General features: G+C 34.4%; 1 long non-coding RNA gene across 1 annotated transcript; it reads left to right on the top strand.

The window, feature by feature from the left end:
* The first annotated feature begins 130 nt into the window (after window positions 1–130).
* LOC104910202 lies at window positions 131–15,748 on the top strand. Its single transcript, XR_792895.2, has 5 exons — window positions 131–391; window positions 9,575–9,657; window positions 10,199–10,324; window positions 12,440–12,548; window positions 14,405–15,748. It is a non-coding gene; the product is annotated as an uncharacterized LOC104910202 (long non-coding RNA).
* Window positions 15,749–22,737: the final 6,989 nt, after the last annotated feature.

The following is a 22,737-nucleotide window of genomic DNA, read 5'->3' as shown; positions in this document are numbered from 1 at the left end:
TGTCCAATTGTAAAGCAAATGCATTGATACTGTAGGCAAGGCTGCTTACTGGTCTTGCTGTTCTTGTTCCAGCAGTTTCTGACGGAAATAAGTATGCACACTGCATATTACCTTTGGACTGGCACTCAGTGCTACAGATTTCCATTAATCATCTCTAGAAGGCTCTGAACATTGAGCAAAAATTTTAATTAAGATAATTTCAACAGATCTCTTAGAATTATCAGTAAACTGTCCTATCTGTTGATATCAGAAAGGATGGTATTGTTTGTCTGGTGCTCTCTCAGTGGTAGGAAAGGTGGATAATTTGAGAAAGTTTTACTTTCATGTATCATTTTCTCCTGATCAATCAATAAATAATGCATCGGTGTGAGTGGAAAAACCTTTTCTTCTGGTAAGTGTAGCAGAACATGTACAACTTTATTACATTAAGTATCAAATACTAATTTACAGTACTGTAGTGAAAACTGAAGTTTCATATTATTTTTATGTGCATATAATATTATTTAGCTGGTTTGAATATCTTAGTATATTAGCCAATCTTTCCAGTCTAGAAATGCACAAAAGTCATAATTGGCTTGTAAATGCTTTATTAGAGACTCTACACTCATTTCCTCTGAAGTCTTCAAAGATCTAACATAATGACTATCTGGAATGAATTCTGCTCCTTGTTTTAGCAACAACAGCGTCTTTGCATTAAACTAAAGTTAACTTTAACTCTTAAAGGTTACGCAGTGGAATTATTTTCTCAACAGCATAAAAATATAAGGAATTTAGCGGCTCTAATTCAACGTCTCCTTTAAAAAGCAGTTGACCAAAATACCTGATCTGTTGGAACTCTAAGAATCTTATATGAGAACTATTGCACCCAAACCAGTGACTCACAGCAAACTGTGTAAAGCAATAATCATCATAATAATCAATCTGTTAACAACATTCTGTGCTTTTAGGTCTGATTGCGATCAGAGATTATTAGGTTAACTATGGCTGTGTTCTGGTTTCTGCAGGAAATGCATGAAGGCTTTGGTGGTAATCTAGGCCCAAACTTTGAAAGTCAGGAAATACTATTCCTTGACTTAGAATCAAATTTGTTACCAACATGATCAAATATGATAGCAAATACTGTATTGTGACTCTTTTTAATGGACTTTCATTATTTTTTGCTGTGGCTCTACATGGGCCTATTGACTGACTACTCTTCTGCTGAAGCAAAGGTAGAAAGCGGATGTAGGAAAGTTCTATTGGAAGACAGATTGGAATAGTTACCTCCAGGAGAAAACAAGGAATCAAACAACAGTCTGTATAATCTCATGGAAAAGAATAGTAATTAATAAAAAACTAACCACTACGAACAGATTCTAATTTCTCCATGAACAAAACAAATCCCATTGTTTTTCTAACCTTCTAAGTGTTTTTGGTGAGTTATCTTTAAAATATTTTTTCACAGTTCTAGTTTTGTGTTTAAGCATTTGAGTGCTTCCAGCTTTCCCTACATTTTCCTCTGTCTCTTCACAGCCACGTACCACGCAAATGTACACAAATCTTTTCCATATCAAAAACAGAATCATAGAATAGTAGAATTGTTTGAGTTGAAAGGGACCCTTAATGGTCATCTAGTCCAACTCCCCTGTGATGAACAGGGACGCCTACAGCAGATCAGGTTGTTCATAGCTCCATCTTGCCTGACCTTGAATGTCTTCAAGGCTGAGGTATCCACCACCTTTTTGGGAAACCTTTTCCGGTGCTTCACCACCCTTATAGTATCATAGAATTATAGAATCATAGAATGGCCAGGGTTGAAAAGGACCATAATGATAATCTAGTTTCAACCCCCCTGCTACATGCAGGGTTGCTAACCAGTAGACCAGTCTGCCCAGAGCCACATCCAGCCTGGCTTTGAATACCTCCAGGGATGGGGCAAAAATTCTTTTTTATATCCAGTCTAAAAGCCAGGGTACATCTGGCTTTCGTGGGCTGCGAGGGCACAGTGCTGGCTGGAATGAGAGAAATGGCGTGTGATTCTGCTTTAAATCAAACGAAAGTTTAAATCTATTCTTTATGATTCTGAGGTGGTAAATAACAGTGGAAAACACAAGTTTGATGAGAGATTAATATTTATCATCTAGTTCCTTAAATCCTTATTAAGAATTTGATAATAGCTGAGTTTTCAAAGTGATGAGACACCAGTACTTTTTGTGGTTTTTGTTGTTTGTTTTTTTTTAATTCCCTTCTTTGAATTGAATTTATCTGTATGTCAAAGTGAGGTGTACTTTAGCTCCCTTGCAGCCTTGTTTCTTCAAAACCAGCTTCCCTGCCTGCTCTTTCATATACTGAAGCAAACGTGTTTTAGACACTGCTCAGCTCTATGTCATTTACAAGACCTGCAATGCCGCTCCTAAGTACAAACAGAGTTCACTCTTGCACAAAGGTTAGAATGCCATGAGCGGTGATAAGCTAAAAACCTTTGGAAGGGTGTGAAAGAACTAAGCGAAAAAAACAGCCTTGAGGAAATTGAGTTCTACTTATTTTTTATAAATACATTATTGTGTAGCATATGTACAATGAAAGGAAGAAATGAAAAATATTCCCTTTTTAAATGTTTACCAGTTATTGGCTAAGCCAGCATTAAGATTTCCTTTTGTTCCTCTGTATGTGATCTAACTTTAAAAGACCTCTAGTTTTTGATTGAGAGTTGTATGAGTTAAGATACAGTGAGAAAATGAAAGGCAGATGTCTTGCACCTTAGTCTACATTTCAGGGCATTTTAGAGCTGTTCAGCACATCCAAGAGTCTGACCTTCTTGGCAAAACTTCTTAATTTTCCCACACCTGCAGGTTTACTGTTCTTTTTTTTTTCTTTTTTTTTTTCCAGTTCAACAGAAAGGATAGCTGAAACAAGCATTCCAGTGTGCATGAATAGAGCACACAGTAGGCAATTTGGGAACTCATTCATCACAGATCAATAGAATGGCTTGGGTAGTGGATGAGATAGCAAACCATTTGATTTATTATGCCCAATATAATAATACATGATTTTAAAAGAAATTTAAACCACAAAACTAAAAATCTTTATCTTATTTATTACTCATTCCAGAAGAAATAAATAAACAGTGCCAGACCTTCAAAAATAAAAACAAGTCATCCGTGTCTGGGAAATGTGATATCTTTTCTTGCGAGATGTAAAAATGATGTTTTTATAAAAGATTTTGTTTCAATGTTTTTGCTATAAAGATGCTATTATATACAATTAGAAAAAGTAACTCATATTAAAAAAGCACAGGAATAGAGACATGGAACACAATTTTGCAAATCTCTTTGGCCTCACTTCGATCTTATTGACTGAGTTAGCCCTCTTGTAATAACACTGACATTATGGAGCTACAATATTATAGCATACCACACAGTCATATTATAACTTAATGTAGACAGAAATATGTATGAGAAAAAACAGAATAATGACAACCAGTGACTGTAAACATTTTTTCTTCAACATACTAGTTCTTTTTCTTAAATGGAAAATTCACATCCATAACTTTTTTTCTCTAGACTTCAAAAATTTTGGAAAAGAGAGAGCATGAGCTTGATACCCCTTTTCAAATAACACTTAATTTTAGAAAAAGGTGACAGTTAAATATTGCAACAATATTTGCTTAGCATTCTGTGCCAAACTTATCATTATTTTCTGTGTAAACTGTGGAACCAAGGGCTCTCTCTTCTTCCTCATATATGTTTTGGATCAGCAGTGCACCCCTGCACCAGAAACCAGTATATAAGAAAGCCAGTAAGTTATTCAGTCACAAAGAACAGAAACCATGCTTAATGTTATGCTTAGTTTGTGGTTTTAAACAAAGATATATTATTTTTTCATCAAAAATGATTTTTAAAAAGAAGCTGTTTTATTTTAGTATTTCAAAAGTGACAGTATTAAATTTTGAGGGAAGGAGGGAGAGAGATTCTCTGAAGACAGAGACTAATACTGTGTACCAAAGCTAACAGATATTAAAATAGATATAACTGTGAAGTACCTATCATATGTAATAAATGTACATTTTATTTTAGAAGATTTATCTATTGCATATTGAAATCTCCATGAATTTTGAACTTGTGCTAATTTTTATTTTTATTATTATTATTATTACTATTATTATTATCGCGAGTGACCTCTGAGTAACCTTAGGTATGGAATTTTACCTGCAACTTCCCTGACACAAATGTTTTTAAAGATATGACAATGTGTTGGATTCTTTTTAACAATTAAAAAAGCACATTTTTATTTTCCTTATTTATGAATTTGTGGCTTTTTCTGTGGGGAAAGGTGGAACATGTCATATATTCCATAATAAGCTTACAATTTAACCTTGCTTTCTTTCATTCACCAATGTTTTCTACTTGATCTCCATGTATTTTTACTAAAAGGTGTTTTTTTTTATCAATTTTGACAAAAATGATTTGGCTATTTATGAATAAAAAATGCCAAATTATACACTTACTTTCAGAAAATATATGTAAGACTGTAAACATCTAGGATTCAAATCTATCATGGAACTAAGGCTTCGCAAGCAAAAAATGATTTTGAATGGTTTCCAGAGGAAATATGTTTTGACTGTTAAGTCTCATATACTGCCTATGAGTGGGTTTCCAAGTGTGTTGCTGCTATGAGGTTAATCCTGCAAGCATTTTTTCAGTGATGCAGTAGTGACAGCTACTGCTTTCACTAGTGGTACAGACCGGGCACCAGACTAGAAAAACGTTCTTGGAGGTTATTGGCACATGTGTACATATATAATGGTTTTGCAGAATGTAAATATCGTAAATGATCTGCTTCCAAACATGTTAGCACATTGTATGTAATATCACATGAAATTAAAATCTTGCAGTGCTCAATAGGAAAATGTCCCGTGGCTAAAACTTGAAGTAGAAACTTTTGGCTCATTCTCTGCTGTTAAAACTCGTAGTTTACTTAACCTAGACTTTTGGGAAAATATTTATTCTTTGGTAATTTTCAATTAATACTCAGCTATATAGAGAGAGAACATAAAAACAGTGTAGATTTTCTAGATAGCTGAGGAAATGTCTTCCTGCTTCAGAAATGCTTTATGAAATAATGGATGCTTTACATCCAGCACGATGATGAGCATGAGCTTTTCCATGTCAATTCTTTTCAATCTACAAACAGTTTTACACTTGGTAAAACAACATCTGACAAATATTTTTTCTAACTTGATCTGCATTATATCTGGACTGGCTCTGTATCTTCACAACTAGCAATTGCTAGTCTTCTTCAAATTAAAAGACCATCAAATTTAGGTAGAAATATCTTGTCAGTAGGTCAAATACTAGTTAACAGTCCTATTTTGCAGAACTCACATACACATTTACTCTGATTCCCCATAACTCTTTTGGCTGAACATACATAACTTGAACACTCAGTTTTTCATAGCAGCTTAAGAGCTGTTTGGATAATTTTATAGGAAGGAGCTGCCTTCTCCTATAAAGACATATAAATGCTTTTATATTTATAATGACCTACAATGTATTTTATACATACCAGATATTTCTAATGCACATATATAAAGATTATAACTGAGAAGGGTTTAGAAACATAGAAGAAACTATTATGAGGTAAAATCAACTGGAAGTTCAAGTTAAGTTATGTGAATACAATTTTAACCATTGTCCAAGATATTGCTTTGTTCTTTGATTTCATTATCAACTGCATAACAGTCTGTGTTGAGGCTAAATTGGCAGAGTTAATTTGTTGGCAGATTTGCAGTGTTACTTTTTTATTTTGGAATCCCTGTAATTTATTACAGATTGGTATAAATAAAATTGTTAATGGTGGCATTGATAAATATTAGACAAGCTTAAATGTGTGAAAAACTACCACTTCACAGTACATCTCTCCTACATGTAAAATCATGTGATACAGCATGTATTCACTTAATTGATACATATGAACTAAAGAGCAAATGTTATTTGTAATATAACGTGTTCCCAATAATTTCTTGTGTTAAGATAAAAATAGCACCTAATTGTTAACCAGTTCTCTACGTACAGCATCTGTTTACATTAGTAATGTAATTGCTGTGATAATAAGCTCATTGATTTAGTATCTAAGGAAATAATCAGTCAGGACATCACATTTGTCTTGCTTTATTTGACAGCCTATCTTCTACACTGAATAAACAATGTCAATTCTTGCCATTGTTCTAGAGAAATGGAGCCACAGAAACAAACAAACAAAAAAACAGCGAAGCCAAACAAAACAAACAAAAAACCCACCACCACTACCAAAAAACAAAACAAAACAAAACAAAAAGAAAAAAAAACAGAAAGCTCTCTTTGCCAATTATTACCTACAAAATTTTTGTTGCACCTAACTGATATTGGACAAATTTAATTGCAAGAGTGGCACAAGGCTAGAACATTTTTGTATAGTAAAATTGTATTTCTTTTGTTATTTGAGCAGTATGACAAACTTATCCTTCACTTGACAATTAAGCATAAAAGTATTAAAACTGAAAACAAAACAAAGACAACTGGGAACATTTGGTTAGCTGAGTCACAGAGGAGTTATTCTTTTCGCTAAGCTTTTCTGCATGAAAAATGTATAAACAAAGACTCCTTAACAGAAGTATTTTACATGGTAGTAAGATGTCTGTACTTGGCTCACTTGCCTAAACCACAGAGGAAGAGAATCAATCAGGTGTGTTAAAGAACAATCCTTGTTTTGTGATTTTTTTATTTTTTATTTTTTTTTTATTTTTTTGGAATCTAATGTAGATTCCAATCTACATTTTGGAATCTAATGTAGATAATGGTGTCATATCAACATATCATTTTCTTCTACAGTTTTCAAAAATCCATGGTCCATAGGATGAGTTCGTGGTTTGAAATCATAGAGGATCAGATTGTTTTTACTTTATGTGATGTAGGACAACACTCTTTCCATGTGTACATCACTCATGAAGACAAATATTTGCTGCAGAGCATATGTCCGCACAGATTTCTCTGCATGGACTATATGGTAGATGCAAAGAGAACAGTGAGAAGAAGTCTTATTCCCCCATGGAAGTATGTCTTTATGTTAGTCTAGATTTACAGATAGCATACTGTATATAAGTGTATACAATGTGCTAGTAATACATTGATAAATACAATGAATCTAATGCTCTCATTAAATAGCACCATGATGTTCCAAGACCTCTTGTTTCAGAGGTGTCTTAAAAATACTGTTATTAGTAATTACGTCCTTCACAAAGAAACATATGCATATGTAGTATAATCCATGTTGTGTTCTCCAGAACATGAACTGAAAAGGAAATTTTACCTCACTTCACCTTGGCATCAGAATAAGTTCAGGTGTTTTCACCTCTGCACAGCCTTTGTTTTAATTACAAGTGGGAAGAAGAGTTACACTTCTGAAGAATCAGTAGAAATGAAGATATGTAAAATTAAGCCCTCATCATGATGTGTTAATTATCTATGCATTAGTTGTATTTACAAGATGGGATTAACCAAACACAGGTTGTTCTTTCTTTCCAAACCAGATGCAGGGTAGCAGGAGTGTGGCCTCACAGCTCATCTAAATTCTAAATTCCGTCAGGCTGACATCTGCTCCCTTTCTGCTGATTAAGAAATACTGACAAACATTTTTTTGTTTCTTGTTTTTGCCTGCAGAAAGTCTTTCTTTTCTGTTCATACCTGTAAACTCAAAAATAGACTCTTCTCACTTGGTGGTTTTAACTGTGTTTACAGAAAAGAAGATATTGTTAAATTGGAGAGGCAAAGCTTGAAGAAGTCACTATGAGAGGCATAATCATATACTTACCATGCATTTCTTGACATATCACAAAAAAAAAAGACCATTTACATTTGTAAAATGTACTAATTTTTTTGATAATTCTCCTGGATAGAAGTCTTCAAAGGTGTCTCTTCTGTCACACAAATGAAATGTATTCCATTGTGGCCCCTGGGGAGCTGCTGGCAGAGTTCAGAGCTGACACAGATCCAGACCCTGTTCTCCTCCACGTGAAGCAGAAAATCTACATTTCTGTCTTAACTTGCAGGGCAATTTCTTATGTGTCTTGGTGTTCTTCCACTTCTCAGAAAGAGTATCAAAAGGCCATGATGCTGATGCTGCCAAAAATGCTAAGTTTGAGAAATGTGGGTGCTTATGGCTATTGCCTCAATTCGGACAATCTGCTGAATTAAATAATCACTTGTCATCTGGGAGAGATTTGTTAAGATACCTTTATATACTGCTTGTTCTTATTGCCTTTTGAACTTGTTCCAATCCCAGCTGAACTTTTATTCCTTCTATAATATTATTTCCTTTTGGACATGAAGAAGTAAAGGTTTGGTATAAGGTGAAGAAACATTTTCTTTGTGATTATGTTTCCATTTTTTCAATGCTCCTTCATGAAGTCATATTATATAGTTTGATGTATATGCTTAAGCTATGAAAAGACATATCTTCTATGTGAGTAAATTATAACATATTGAATATATATTTATTTATACATGAATGCACATATAGATATATCTTTTCTGAAAGAAATGATATACGTGTCCAAACTAATATGTGTATTTCAGCACATTTAAAGATTTTTATTTCACTTGTAAATTTTTTCACTTTCCTAGAAAACTGTTAAAGTGTGATTTTCAGCCATGAGATTACGTAGGTTACATACCTACAACATCTCAACTGGGACTGAAACACAAATTAACTTTACTGGATTTGTACCTAACTAAAATTGTTGCCTTTCTTCTTATGATTAGGCATTTTTAGAAATCTAAATGAAAATAAAATATCTGCATGCCCATATATACTGGATAGCTGACAATAACTTTGACACTACTGAAATATGGATAGCAGTTACTAACCAGAGAGGCTAAGAATCGTTGGATCCAGTCTAAAACATCTAAAAACATCTATTCTGCTTACAAATAGGTCTTATCTAACGATTTCTGGACAGGAAAACTCTGGATTTATATCAGTTTTAACTATATATATATATATTAATTTCACTTTTACTTTCTTTGTGCAAAAGAAACCAAGTAGCAACACAGCCCTAAGAAATGCCTGAAGAACACAGGGGGGAAGATCTGTGGGAAAGCTGGTCTTCAGGGTAGAAAAAATGAAGATTCACTGTGCGAGGGGACCAAGTGACAGACCTAAGGGCTTTATCTGCTGCTATCTGAGCAGAAACACTGGAGGGGAAGTTATTATGAAGGTAGATGAGAAAGAAGTTTTCTCCCCTATTCTGAGATATGTTTCAGTTTCAGACATTATGTGTCCTTCATGTAGGAGCCTGTCACTAGGACTAAATCACCTCACTGTTTTATTCATAGCTGAAAATAATGCCATTCTCTGGTTATGCCAAATTCTGATTCTCTACTAGACAAGTGAGTATCACAGCTGTTTTTCATCATTGGAAATAATCAAATTAAAGATAGGAAAATAAGTTTCTACTAATCTGGTAATTTTTCCTGCTGTTCATGCAAGCTTGTTGGATATGACTTTGGATTGTTCTTTTATTTTGTGTATTTCTTTCATACCTCCTCTTTTTGTTTAGGTTCTCCACCTGAATCATTGCTCACTCATATACAGTGCTATGGGAGATGAACAGTAAATGCCTCTTTCTTCAAAGGATGCAAGGTATTCTACAATATATCACATTAAATCAAGAGGTTGTGTGGTTTGTGTTTATAGAATAATATATTTTTTCCATGCACACTGAACCTCTTATCTGTAGATGATTTTACACTTTGAGAACACTTTTTCAAAATTTTAATCCTATGAGATCAAGTAACTTGATGATGATGGATTGTTGAGCATATCTTGAAATGAGTGATGTGTGTTCCATTTATAAATGCAACAATCTATAAGGTAAGAAATTAAAGCTAAAAAATCAGTAGATAAGGTGTTTGAAGTAAAGGAAAACTTATGGAATGCGCTTATATGTGAGTGTCTTCATATATCACTCTTTGGTATGCTAAAAAGCTTGAGCACAGGTGTGAGCCACCAATCCAAATACCCATGGAGGGAAGTATTTCAGTCAAACTTCCAGGTTTTTTGAACTACTTGAGGTAAAATTAACAGCATATTTTACTTTTAACTACTTTGGTTAAACTTATTAATAGTTTACATGTTGATACTTGTAATTAATTTTTAAAGAAATTTCCTTTGAATGTCACAGGAGTTGCTGAAAGCTGCTGACCTTACGTTTTATACCAATCAAACTTTCCTGAGCTAACTCAAATGGCATTTTCTATCCTTACCTCTTCTGGGTGCCATGGAAACGGACATCTATCCTGTTATAAAGGTACTAACATACTGCAGGCCTATACACAAATCAAATTAACAGTGGATTTGGAATCAACTTAGACATAATAATTGTTGTAACAATAGCACTTCACCTCTGTTCCAGCTACAAGTGTGAGTGCTTCCAGGGAAGCTGGGTTCCATCTTCTGGGGAAAGAATGTCCTGAAGGACCCACAATTCTGTACTCGTGAAGAAACTTGAGAAAGATGCAAAACACTGCACATGAGACGTTTTGTTTCTCACAGTGCAAAGTCATTGCAAGAGTCCAAACTTGTCCTGTAGCGTGGAAAATATTACATTTTTTTTTCCCTTTTACCAGCTTAACTTTCATCAACAAGAGGAGAAAAATAAAAAAGAGTTTTTGTAATTTAACCTGCATATCTCCCTCTTGTTATGTGCTCCTTTTCCTCACAAATATTCACATGCCTTTTGACTTCTGTTTGTTTCATGTTTAAAGTCATGAATTCTGTGGCTTATTCTAGAATAAAACAGAGGATGAGGGATGTCCAAATCTCCTCGTATACTGAAAAAAAAACCAACACAGTTCTGTTCCTGGCTGTCATTCCATCAGAAGTCCTGGAAATTTCACTCTTGCACTCTCTCCTCCCACTTCTATTGAATGAAATGGCAGCAAATGCTCCACCATTAGGATCAATATCCAGGCCATTATGTCGGCAAAAGGAGCAGCAAATCACATTTACGTGGATTGTCAGATTCATTATTATAAGCAGATGGCAGTCCTTGCAGTACAATGCAGCTGAGAAAAGACTGACATCATTTCAAATTAAAATCTATAATGCTAATACACATCTCTGACTCTTTGTGCAGGCCTAAGTGCATTAATCTTCTGAATGATTTGCCAATGTGTGCAATGCTTTAGGTGTTTTCACTTGAGTGGAGCAAAAGGAGAGCTTTTAACTAAGAATGGTTAACATTTATTCATTCAGATTGATAAAAGCTAACATGCAATTTTCTTTACTAGTAGCTCCCTAACAGGAATTAATGAGACATTTTAAAGATAAAACCCAAGATCAAAAAAGCTATTTTAAGAAAGGTATTAAACACTTGGAATAAACAACAACAACCATTACTCATGTCTCCTTTATATAAATTGATCTTAAAATATTTTCTCGTTAAAAAAAAATAGAGCATTTTTTTTAAGTGTGTAGAATGGAAATGCCTAAATGTGAAATGAAACGTGAAGTGAAAAGATATGTCTCTTGTTAAGTATGGAGAAATATAAATCAAAACTTTTATGATTGAATCATAATCAAAGGTATAAAAAGTAAACAAAAGATAAATTGAGCCTTTTAATACAAATACAATGAAAAACAATTCATAATAAAAAGTATTTTAAATACTCGGGGTCAGTTTTAACAGCAGTATTTAGATTACTTATCTTGTAATCACCTTTTCTATAATTTCTTCATAAAGTTTTTAGGGACTTAGAACTGATTTCTCCATTCTTCTACCTTTCTCCAGAAATACGTATATCTAAGATAATCTTCTGGAGAATAGAGTATAGACAGAGATTGCTGTCAAGCTATCTAGAGCATGAGCATAAAATGTATATGCTCCTAGAGAAAAGTTTGCATGCCTCGTATTCAGCCTGCTTGTGGGATCCTGATTAACTTCATAACCATATCATCACAGCGCTGATTCAGAGTGGAGATAACTTTTCTCTTGGAAGGGCTAAGTAGATCAGTAGTAATCTTATGCTGTTGCATCTGCTTAGTTTCATGGAACACACAGAAATCATGCAACCATTTTCCCTAAAAAAGGTTGTTTCAAAATTAACTACTTAGCTATGAAACTCAGGTATCCTCCTGTTAAAAACCTTAAAAAACCATGAGTCATTGCAGAAATGCTTGGCTTTAATGACAAGCATATTTCTGAAAAAATAAAATGTTAAATTGTTAAATTAAAAAAAAAAAAATTAGTTAAAATGTTTTGACCAGGTCCAGGTAGAACATTTTGTCCTATTTCTTCTTAACCAGAAATTTAACTTTAGATAAGGAAAGAAGATAATCAGGTCTACAATACCTTCCAGTGGATTCTAGTGGCCAAATTCCATAATGTAAACCAATATGCCTAACTTTTTATTTTATATATCAGGCTAGGGAAAGAGCTGCTGAGGGGAGAGCCTGAGTTCTTCTATCTCAATTTATTCTCAGCCTACCCTTCCTCAGATCACACTTATCTTCTGCTTATTCCCTGGATACAGGTAAGAGAGTCACAGTGATATACAATTTATATTCTGATGTGAAAATGTGTGTTTTAGTTGAGATGTGAATTAGTTCTTTTTAAAATATATCAGTGATATCATTGACTTTTTCTTTATTCTTTTGGTATTAGCATATCTAAAGCCAGATATCTTAGTAACTCATTCATATTTGCTTACATAACGGACAAAAAGTCATTACTTAATACTTCATTTTGTTTTTTCCCTGACCAAGTATTATCACATAGTCTGACTTTCACAAACAAATCTATATATGCATCAATATAAAACTGCACGCTGAACTGCTATAAATAATAAATTAATATTATACTTTCCAGTTTTCTTCTAGGTATGAATTTCTTTGTGCTAAATGAATAACTGCATACCGAAAAAAGTAGTTTTTCTACTTTGTAAGCTGTTTTAAAATATGCAGGATGGGGAGTTGTACAGTCAGATTCAAATAAAAGATAATTAAAGACAATTTTGTTTCTCAAATTTAAAAAAAAAATCATTCAAGTGAGTTAAACTTGAAAAGATATATACCTAATTATAGTTTTATGGGTCTGATCTTCCTAAAATCCTTACTCTTTAATGAAAATTTTTGTGTACTTGAAAATTGCAATTTTTTACAGATATTGAAATGAACTGATTAACATAAAAACTTTAGATCAGTATTAACACTGCAGCAATAAGAGGAAAAATGAGTAACAACACTGAAAAACTACAGAACCATCAGCTTTTTGGTACATAGAACATAACTCATAGTCTGATTTGAATCTTTCAAACTCATTTTCTTGTAAACTGTTTTGCTAATACCTGCAGCATTAAATCCCTGCCATAGGGCTTTCCTTTTTAGGAATTGTAGAGGAAAATAAGCACATCTGACTAATAAATACTGTTTAAGTTTATAGTCGTTATTTAAAATGCACAGGTTGAATCTGGTGTTTATTTAAAACTTTATTTTTCTAACACAATATTTAAATTGATTAATTAATAGATAATGGCAATAGATCAGGAACGTGTAATGTTTTTGCAGAACTTCTCCACAACAGTCCTGACGGTCTCCAAGCCATAGATCTCATTATCACAAATCTCGCTTATGTTCCATCCCAGGTGCTCAATGAATTGATTTTTCTTGTATACATTTCTTGGACTCATTAAGTAGAGGCCAACATTTTTGACTCTTCAGTTCATTCATCAAATTAATTTTAATAACTTCTAAAATGCTGCTTCTGAATTAGAAAGTCTGAATAGAGTAACTGAGGAACTTATTTTAAAATATGGCCTATTTCTCCCAAGAGACACTCTCTGTGACAGATATTTGAAAACGTAGTACTTAGTAGTAGCTTAGCAGTAATGTAAGTGTAAATAAGTATTTTTTGAACACAGGGAATAATAGGCCATGTTTGTCCATGTCTGAAGAAAGAAGACACAGCATTTGGAGATGCACATGCCTTATATTCAATTTGAGCCCTCAGTATATCCTTTTTCCCCACTCCCCCTTCCTTTGCCTACCCTTCAGTTTGTTTTACTGTCTGAACACTTAAAGAGATATCTACTTAAAGATGTCAAAAGGTAAATGGGCAGTAAATGGGAGGCAGGCCACTGGGAGACAAAATAGGGAGGTCATTCCGCCTGACCCTCCCTGTTTTTTCCCACTAAGAAAAATGCTGTCTAGCTGGCTTAAGATTGAGAGACAAGGTAGAAAAACAGCAAAAACAATATTAACTCAACCTGTTTGGTGCAGTACTTTCTCCTTGCAAGATGATTTCCTTCATGCTTAATGCTGACTTCTGTAGAAGTCTTTTCCTTTGAAAATACTAATCTTTCATTTTTGTGTATTATTCATCTCTCTACAGGTTGTGCTAGTGAATGGAAATTCAGTGATAAAATCCTCTCCAATTTCTGTTAGTTATAAAGAGAAGATTTTCAACAATTAAGATAAGTTTCTCAGAAGCTGATAGTTCTGTTGATGCTGTTAAGTAGATTCAGTCTTTAGATGATATACATCTATAATTTCTTACTGCTGTATTTACTTATTGAGAAGGAAATCCTGACCTTTAACCACAGCTACACCGACAGGGAGAAAAAGTGATTCCTTGATTGCATAGAGGCTAAAAGGAGGTTCCTGAAAGTTTGACAGAAGATTTAGTTGGGTAAAAGTGTCTGTCTTCTTGAAGAAAAGCATCAGGCCTACTCATACTACAGGTATTATGCACCTCCTCTTAGTTACCTGATGTCCGGCAGATCATGTCCAGTTTGATGTCATCTTGTTTACTAATCAATAGCAATGAGGAATATCTTCTGCCTTTGCATTGACTGCAAATAAGAGGCACCTCTATTCTCTGGACAAGAGTGACTTAATTGCACTGAAGTAATCAGTGGGATTTATCCCTAAACAGCATAGTCTAAAGAGGTTTCAAAGGCCTTTGTAGGTTTTAGGTGAGTGTCTTGAATTATTTTCCTTAAAATAGTGGTTTTCAATCTGAAAATCTCTGTCATTATTTATTATGAACTTGTAGCAAACCTTGTTCCATAATTTACCCATAAAGGCAGGGAAGGGGAGCTCTCCTCATGGTTATATAATAAAAACTTATAAAGCCTACCTAAAGCAGACCAAAGAAGAAGGAGCGCCATTAAGAAGAAAAACATCAGCCTCTGACTAACATGTATACTCAAATTCAACATGGTTTTATCAGTTCTACCCTTGCTACTTATGGTCTATATTTTTCCTCTAATTAGAATAAACTAAAAAGGACAAATTTTAGCCTAATGTCTACTGAAAGCTTTCTGGTAATTAAATTTGTGTAACTGAGAAAAAAATGTTTTGAAAAGTAATACTGAAAGTTTCACAAAGTAATACTCATAAGAAAAAAATAGGAAAAGTAGCACTTAATGAATTTAAGAACTGACAAAGCTTTGGCAAGTGAACGATTTTTAAGTAAGATACTTCTTCCTGTTGTCTATAGTGACTCACTTTCTCTTGTGCAAATTACTCAAGTTACATCAGTCTGTACTCTTGAGTTTTGTTGACATCTCTGAGAGGAGGTTCAAGTCCATGATTCTGAGATCAGCAAAACAAAAGAAGTCTTCAATATAAAAGTAGGAATACTTCTTCAGCTGAAATGGGGAAAAAAAATGTTTGCTCAGTTATAATTCCAGCCATAGATTTTAGACTCAAAGATGGTTTTTGGTTTTCTATGTTTTTTTTCAGGTTTTCTTTTTTTTTTTTTAGGTTTTGGTTTATTTCTTTATTTATCATTATTTAAAGAATCATAAATACATTTTAAGTAACTAATTTTATAACTTTTTTGTGTGTAAACTTTCTGGCATGACTGTGTTAATGAATAGTAAATAGAAATTATTTGGAGTCCAATTCTACCTTCAGAAGCAAGAGAAACAAAACTTTAAACATAAAAAATCTATTGTCAATACTGACACACCAGTGCCAATTCTTATTTTCCTACAACAGATATACAGCTCACTATTTATATTTGTATAGTTAAATACAGCTCAATAATACTCTTCCCTTTTTGTATGCTTGAGGTCTTACCCTGATTCATTATCTCATATATCATTTAAAAGAATGAATATGGATATATTTTTTTAAACCTTTTCTGAAAATCACTGGAAAAATAAAATCTGAAAAACAGGTGATAAAACAATAAAACTTCAAAGGAATCCAATAACATATTTGCTATTCTATGCCATTGTACACAGTTTAGAGTACATCCATCAGAATACTTAAATTTGAGCATGAGGTAAACACATAGAACATTCTGCAGTTTAGGGAAAAGCATTTCTTAAATGACAATTTGTTTTTTACTGTTACTGATTCACTAGATTGCTTCTGTCAAATGCTGGGAGCACAAATGGTGGTGGCTTACCAGCAGAAACACTGCAAGTGAGAATGATAGATGTGCTTTAAAGGTAACCATCTGCACTTTCAAAGGTGCTGAATTAGCGATCCTTTTCCTCTTCCTCTTTTTCATTTCTGATACGCAAGTACAGAATCCCTAGTGAATGGCAAAGTGGGATGTCGACAAAGGTTTTCCTTTCTAGGAAAGGATGAGCGTGTGTAGAGTGAAAAGTTCATTTTATGATGGATGAGCCAGTGAGTATGAAGGTCACTCTGTCACTGGTACACAAGAGAGGATTATGGGTGACAACAGCTCTAAAGAAATGGTAGATAAATTGTTTACAAAATAAAATAACAGAAAGTAGTAAGAAAATTCCCCACCTTTGTTATTGTTAAATGACAACTAGGACAAATAAGCTGAAAGATATTTGTGTATCTTAGGGAACATTTCAGAATTAGGGAGAGTTTGCTTGCTTAAAAATTAAGATATAAGATCTTGTGTTGTTTTTCAAATAAAATTAACATTAAGAAATAAAGAAGTTCTAACCCCAAACCAGAAAAAACAGAAAACTCCCCCCCCAACTCTAATAAAAAGTAAAAGCAAAACAAAAAAACACATACACTAGAAATCTCTGAAAGTGAAGTTGCTGTATTACTTTTAAGCTAAACATTAATAAAAAAAAAAGAAAAATACCAAAGTTTTACAACATGCCTCAAATTACTTTGAAAGGAATGAAAATAAGAAAATTTATTTCAAGGTTAAAGTTATGCAAGATAGTTTTTATTCTGTTTAACAGATTAACTTCTTTTAAAGGCAATCAGTTAATGTCATGAAAAAATGACCATAAGCAAAAGTGATAAGCTGACCCTTGAATGTGCTAGTATTTGCATTTTTTTTCTGCCATCTTAAAAATTATATAAAATAACCTATGTTTATTATAAAATGTTAATCTCATTAACATTATAAAATCTAATATTTAATTGCCATTCTCAGCCATTTCTGACTTATTTTCTTTCCAACAAAATAGTTTTTGGATATCTGAATTTGAAATTGTCTAAAATTGGAACACAGTCAATGTAACATTTAATATAGTAAAATTTCATTACAATTCTGTCTTGTTTTAGAAATTCTTCCTTTGAAGTTTGTTATTTTGGAAATTGATGTTTCTTATAAACTTCAGCAAACAATATATCAAATTTCTGTACAAATGTTTTCCTATACAAAAGCACAGAATTTCAAACGAAAATTCATCCTGAAGATATATATCGTCTTTTCTCCAGAAAAGTGAATATGTATGTAAAGATTTCCAGAGACCCACCAATATGATACTATGTCAGAAACAGTGTGCATCCATATTAAATTATTGTTCTGGATGGTGGTTTTAAACTCACTTGAAACTGTGATAACAAGTCCTTTCAGATATGCCACTCCTTAAGTGAGGCACCCTTCATTTAACTGAACGTTCACTATTGCCAAATCTATAAAGCTAAATTGTTTTTTTTATAAGGTAGAACCTTACCTGTTGTATAAAGTATGTGCAGTGAGGCTTATAAATGCTCATAAAGGGAAAGTATGGAAGGTAAATGTATCCATTACCTTTTGGAAAAAGGATGATTATTTCAAAGAAAATGCCAGCAGTGGGAGACATATAATAATAATTTAGGAGGAAAAATAAAACTCACTTTTTCCCAGTACCACTATTAATAATACAATTACTTCTTTTATATTAATTAAAACGTGTTTCTTGCTTTCTATGTTTTTTTTAGTTAGCAGCCAAGTATTTTGTACTTTATAGGAAAGACTGGACTTCAACCAAATTGGGAGCAAGTGTGCTTTGGAAAGCTATCGGGGAAACTTTATAACATAGTGTCTCTTAATGAAGGACAAATTAATTTAATAGATCTCCCTGTAAAACAACATCTGTTGGTAAATTGACTAGTGGGATTGCCGTGGGTGAAATTCACTTTCATGAACTGAATTGACACAGTTGTTGATTTAGTGAGAAAAGTTAGCCTTTTTACTTACCTCTGGATATAAATAAATGGCTGAAATGCTTTTTTTCGAAGATGCAGTACTACACTTTCCCACATCCATATAAGCACATATGAGAATCTCAAGAAAATAATAAGTCAACTCTCAGCATTCCAAATCCCACCTTTCTATCAGTGTTTAGTACCACTTCATGGAGATGAGGATGCACAGAAATGAAGTGACTTTCTGTGTGTGTTGTACCATTTCCTTTTCTGTCAAATGAGCTCAAAATCTGAGGTGTTTGTTCTACATCAGTGTCCCAAGAGGACATTATTATGTAGGCTTCTTCAGATACTGAGTTTTGCTAACTACATCTGATTATAGAAAGCAGGATAGTCTGTCCTACTGATGAGCAGTCTCCAGTAATTGCATTTCTGTATGAACAGTAGATAGTAGTTCCCAACTACTTTTCTATGTTTCATTTCTGAAGCACAGTAGATCATCCATATTAGATACATCTGTGATGAGAAGCCATGGCAAATTCTCCAGGGATTCTCCAGAAAGTCCAAATAAAAATTAAGAGCTTTCTTTTTCAGATAAGTTTAAAAAATCATGGGTAGTATTGGGTTCTCCATTGCTTTTACGGATTTATAAGGCTACAAAGCATCATTTTGGTTATCTAATTTGACTTCATGCAAAACAAAGGTTTTAGGACTAGCCAAAGTTCATTTCTCTTTGAACAAGAGAACTTTTTTTGGAAAAGAAATCCAACCTCAGTTTTTCCCTCAAGGAGAATATCACACATCCCTTTGTGAGCTGTTAATTTATCTTCCTAAATAGGTTTTAGGGTAACTCGATAACTCATTAACTGTGCTAATTCTAGGGATAAGAATAATTAACAACAGACACTGAGAAGGCTGAGATACTTAACAACTTTTTGCCTCGATTGTCCCTGATTACTGCCCGCAAACATTGGGTTGGTAAGAGAGGACTGAGGAAGTAACACCCCTTCCATTGTAAGTGAAGACCAGGTTCATGACCACCTAAGGAACCTGAATATCCAGAAGTCTATCAGTTCCAATGAGATGCAGGATCTCGCAACTGGGTCAAGGCAACCTCCATTGCCAATACAAGCTGGGGGATGAAAGGATTCAGTGCAGCCCTGCAAAAAAAGTACCTGTGGGTACTAGTGGATGGGAATCTGGACATGAGTCAGCAATTTATCCTTGCAGCCCAGAAAGCCAACTGTGTTCTGGGCTGCATCAAAAGAAATGTGGCCAGCAGGTGTGCCAGACAGGAGGTGATCCTGTGTCTCTACTCTCCTTTGGTGAGGTCTCACCTGGAATACTGCATCCAGATCTGGAATCCTCAGTGCAGGAGAGACATAAATCTGTTGGATTGCATCCAGAGAAGGGCAACAAAAATGATCCACAGAATGAAACACCTCTCCTACGAGGACAGGCTGAGAGATCTGGGGCTATGCAGCCTGGAGAAGACAAGGCTGCAAGGTGACCTGATAGCAGCCTTTCTGTATCTAAAGGGGAGTTACAGGAAAGAAGGGGACAGACTTTACCAGGGTCTATGGTGATAAAACAAGGGGAAATAATTTCAAGCTCAAGGAGTGTAAATTTAGGTTAGATATAAGGAAAAAATCTTTTACAGTTAGGGTTTTGAGGCACTGAAACAAGTTGCCTAGTGATGTGACTGATGCTCCATCCCTGGAGACTTTTAAGGTGAAGCTGGATAAGGCCTTGGGCCACCTGATCTAGCTTTGGTGTCTCTGTTCATTGAAGGGGAGTTGGACTAGATGGCCTTCAGATGTTCCTCCCAGTTCTAAGGATTCTATGATTCTATGAATCTATAATTCATAATTCAGACATTCTAACAGTGAAGTTTCCATATTCTATGAGCTTCAACAAGCAGTATAATTAATTCCAATATCTTGAGCCCAAGCACCTGAAAATCTGTTGTCCCCTTTCCTTTGTTTCAGTATCTAGCAAATTGGCAACATGCCAGATTCTTAAACTGGTCAATAAGAGTAAATTTTTTCTTTATTTACACTGCTATGGGATGCCATTCTCTATGAAATATCAAGAAGAGCAACTATTCCCTTCCCTTCCCTTCCCTTCCCTTCCCTTCCTTTCCCTTTTCCTTTCTGTCCCATCCCCATTCCAACCCCTGCACACAGTACTTTTATAGTTTGATGTAAACCAATCTAGTGTTGCTGTCTTTCACCAGTCTAGACTCTGAAACTTCAGGGAAAACAGTCATCTCATATGTGATTTTACCTTGTGTGAGAATATTTTTTTAAAGCTGAAAAGGCTAAACTATTTAAGAAGGTACCTTTGGGCTACTTTGAACTTTTCACAGATAAGTTATACAAGTGATAGCATCCTGCTTAGAGTGTTTCTACTTGTACGTAAAGTGGAAGGACTATTAGATAGAATTCAGTGAGCCACACTACAGCTCCTTTTGGGGAACATTAGTTGTTCCCTCTACAATTTGGATCTAGAACAGATACATTGCAGTACATTTATGATTAGAAATGTGCAGACAATAACGTTTAGTTTAAGAGATCTGCCTTTATAAACACTGAAGTCTTGAAAATCATTATTGTCTAAATGTTCTTCCTGACAGAGAAGTTTGAAAGCAAAATTGCCTTAATTAAAGTTTTCTAGAACTTCAGAAGTTATGGATGGACATGTAATCCTTTTTTCCAGAGAATATTTCATGCAGTGGATATTAAAAGATCCTCAGTTATATAACTTAAGTTTTACATGGTGAATTAAAGTAGATTATGCCTCTTCTTTAGAAGTAAAAATCTTTAATTAAAAAATAAAATCATTTAACTGTCTAAAACTGAAGTATAAACCAAAACCAAAAGAAAAAGAAAGTGACATTTCAAATGGAATATTAATGGCTAAATATTTTGTTTTGGACAATGAAAGCATTTATGCATTTGTACCCAGTAAAATTTCTCTTTAGCAGTGCTAATAGTAATCGACTACTCAATTGGAAAGACCTCTAGCTGATGTACTGCAAATGTCAGAGAGATTATAATTCGCTCAGATGCGATGGAAATCCTCAGTCTTATAGAGGAAGAAAGTTAAAGGAAATAAACCAGATATCCTAATGGCATATGAAGCGTGAAGTTGTTAACACACTCAAAGTGTTCATTTTACCCCATTGTCTGTTTCAGAGAAGCATTTTGTTCTTCCACTTGGTTAAACAAACAATTTTTATGTATTTATTAGTAAGCTTCCCTGTGTTGTTTACCTTTGCATCACCTGAAGGGCTCACATATTGTAGTTATACATACCTCTTCCAGGGGGAATTTCCTGCCTTTGTTATTTTGCTGAGGAGTTGTTGATGCCTGGTTCAGAGATGCCAAGATCAGCACCAAGACAGCCACCCAGGAAACTGCAGTGAGTCACAAGCTGGCTTCAGAGGACAGTTGCCCCTGTTGCCTCAACCAGAACTTCACAATTTCCTATTGAGGAGCCTTTTCAGAGCACACTGACAGCAGTGGCAGACAGGGTAATGAAAGACAAATTCCATAACGCAAAAGGCAGAGGCGCTGACAATGAGATCAGAGAGCTGACCCCTGACCCAGTCAGCGTTTTCTTTTCTCTCCCTCTCCTTTCCTCTCTCTTTCTCAGTTTACTGTTTCGGGTTTGCTTATTATAGGGAGCAGTTTCAATTGTGACCCTGAGCCCATTATTGCTTCAGCTTTTCCCCTCCCTTCCAACAATTGTTTGGAAAATGGCCCCAACAATGTGGAAAAGATGCTGATAAGTAGAGAAAAGAGAGGTTAATGAGAAAAGCTCAGAGCTGCTTGCAGTATATTGAAGGGAATGAAAGGAAGAGTAGCATTTTCAGTGCTGGTGCTAACAAGAAAGATTAGTGCAAGTCTTCTCTGTGCATTTATGTGTGTAGGGGCTGTGTGGGTGTTTGTGATGAAGTCTGCCACTTTCTGTCAGCCACTTTCACCAGGAAGATCAGACAAGTGCTATAATTTCATTTTCTTTAGTTATTTAAGATTTTGAGCTGCAACACCAAAATATGAAATATATATTTTGCATCGCTTTTCAGCCTTTCCTGCAGACACTCATTCATTACATAAAACAAGTCACGGTCAATGCTGTCACTGATTTAACTCATGAAAAGTGAAAAATATATTGGTTGACTCTAGGAATGGCAAAACTGGCATCCTATTGTACCTAACATCTCATTTCTGAGGTACCTACCTTCTCCAGTCCTATGAGCTTCTAGGAATAGCTGTCCCATCACCAGCTTGTTATGACATTGATGGATTTAAAACATGTAGCTCTTTTCCCACTTTGAAGTATTTTACTTGTAAA

This window comes from Meleagris gallopavo, chromosome 3 (genome assembly GCF_000146605.3).
Source record: "Meleagris gallopavo isolate NT-WF06-2002-E0010 breed Aviagen turkey brand Nicholas breeding stock chromosome 3, Turkey_5.1, whole genome shotgun sequence".
NCBI lineage: Eukaryota > Metazoa > Chordata > Aves > Galliformes > Phasianidae > Meleagris > Meleagris gallopavo.
The sequence above is the reverse complement of the archived record's forward strand: the minus strand, read 5'-3'. Positions and strand labels throughout refer to the sequence as shown.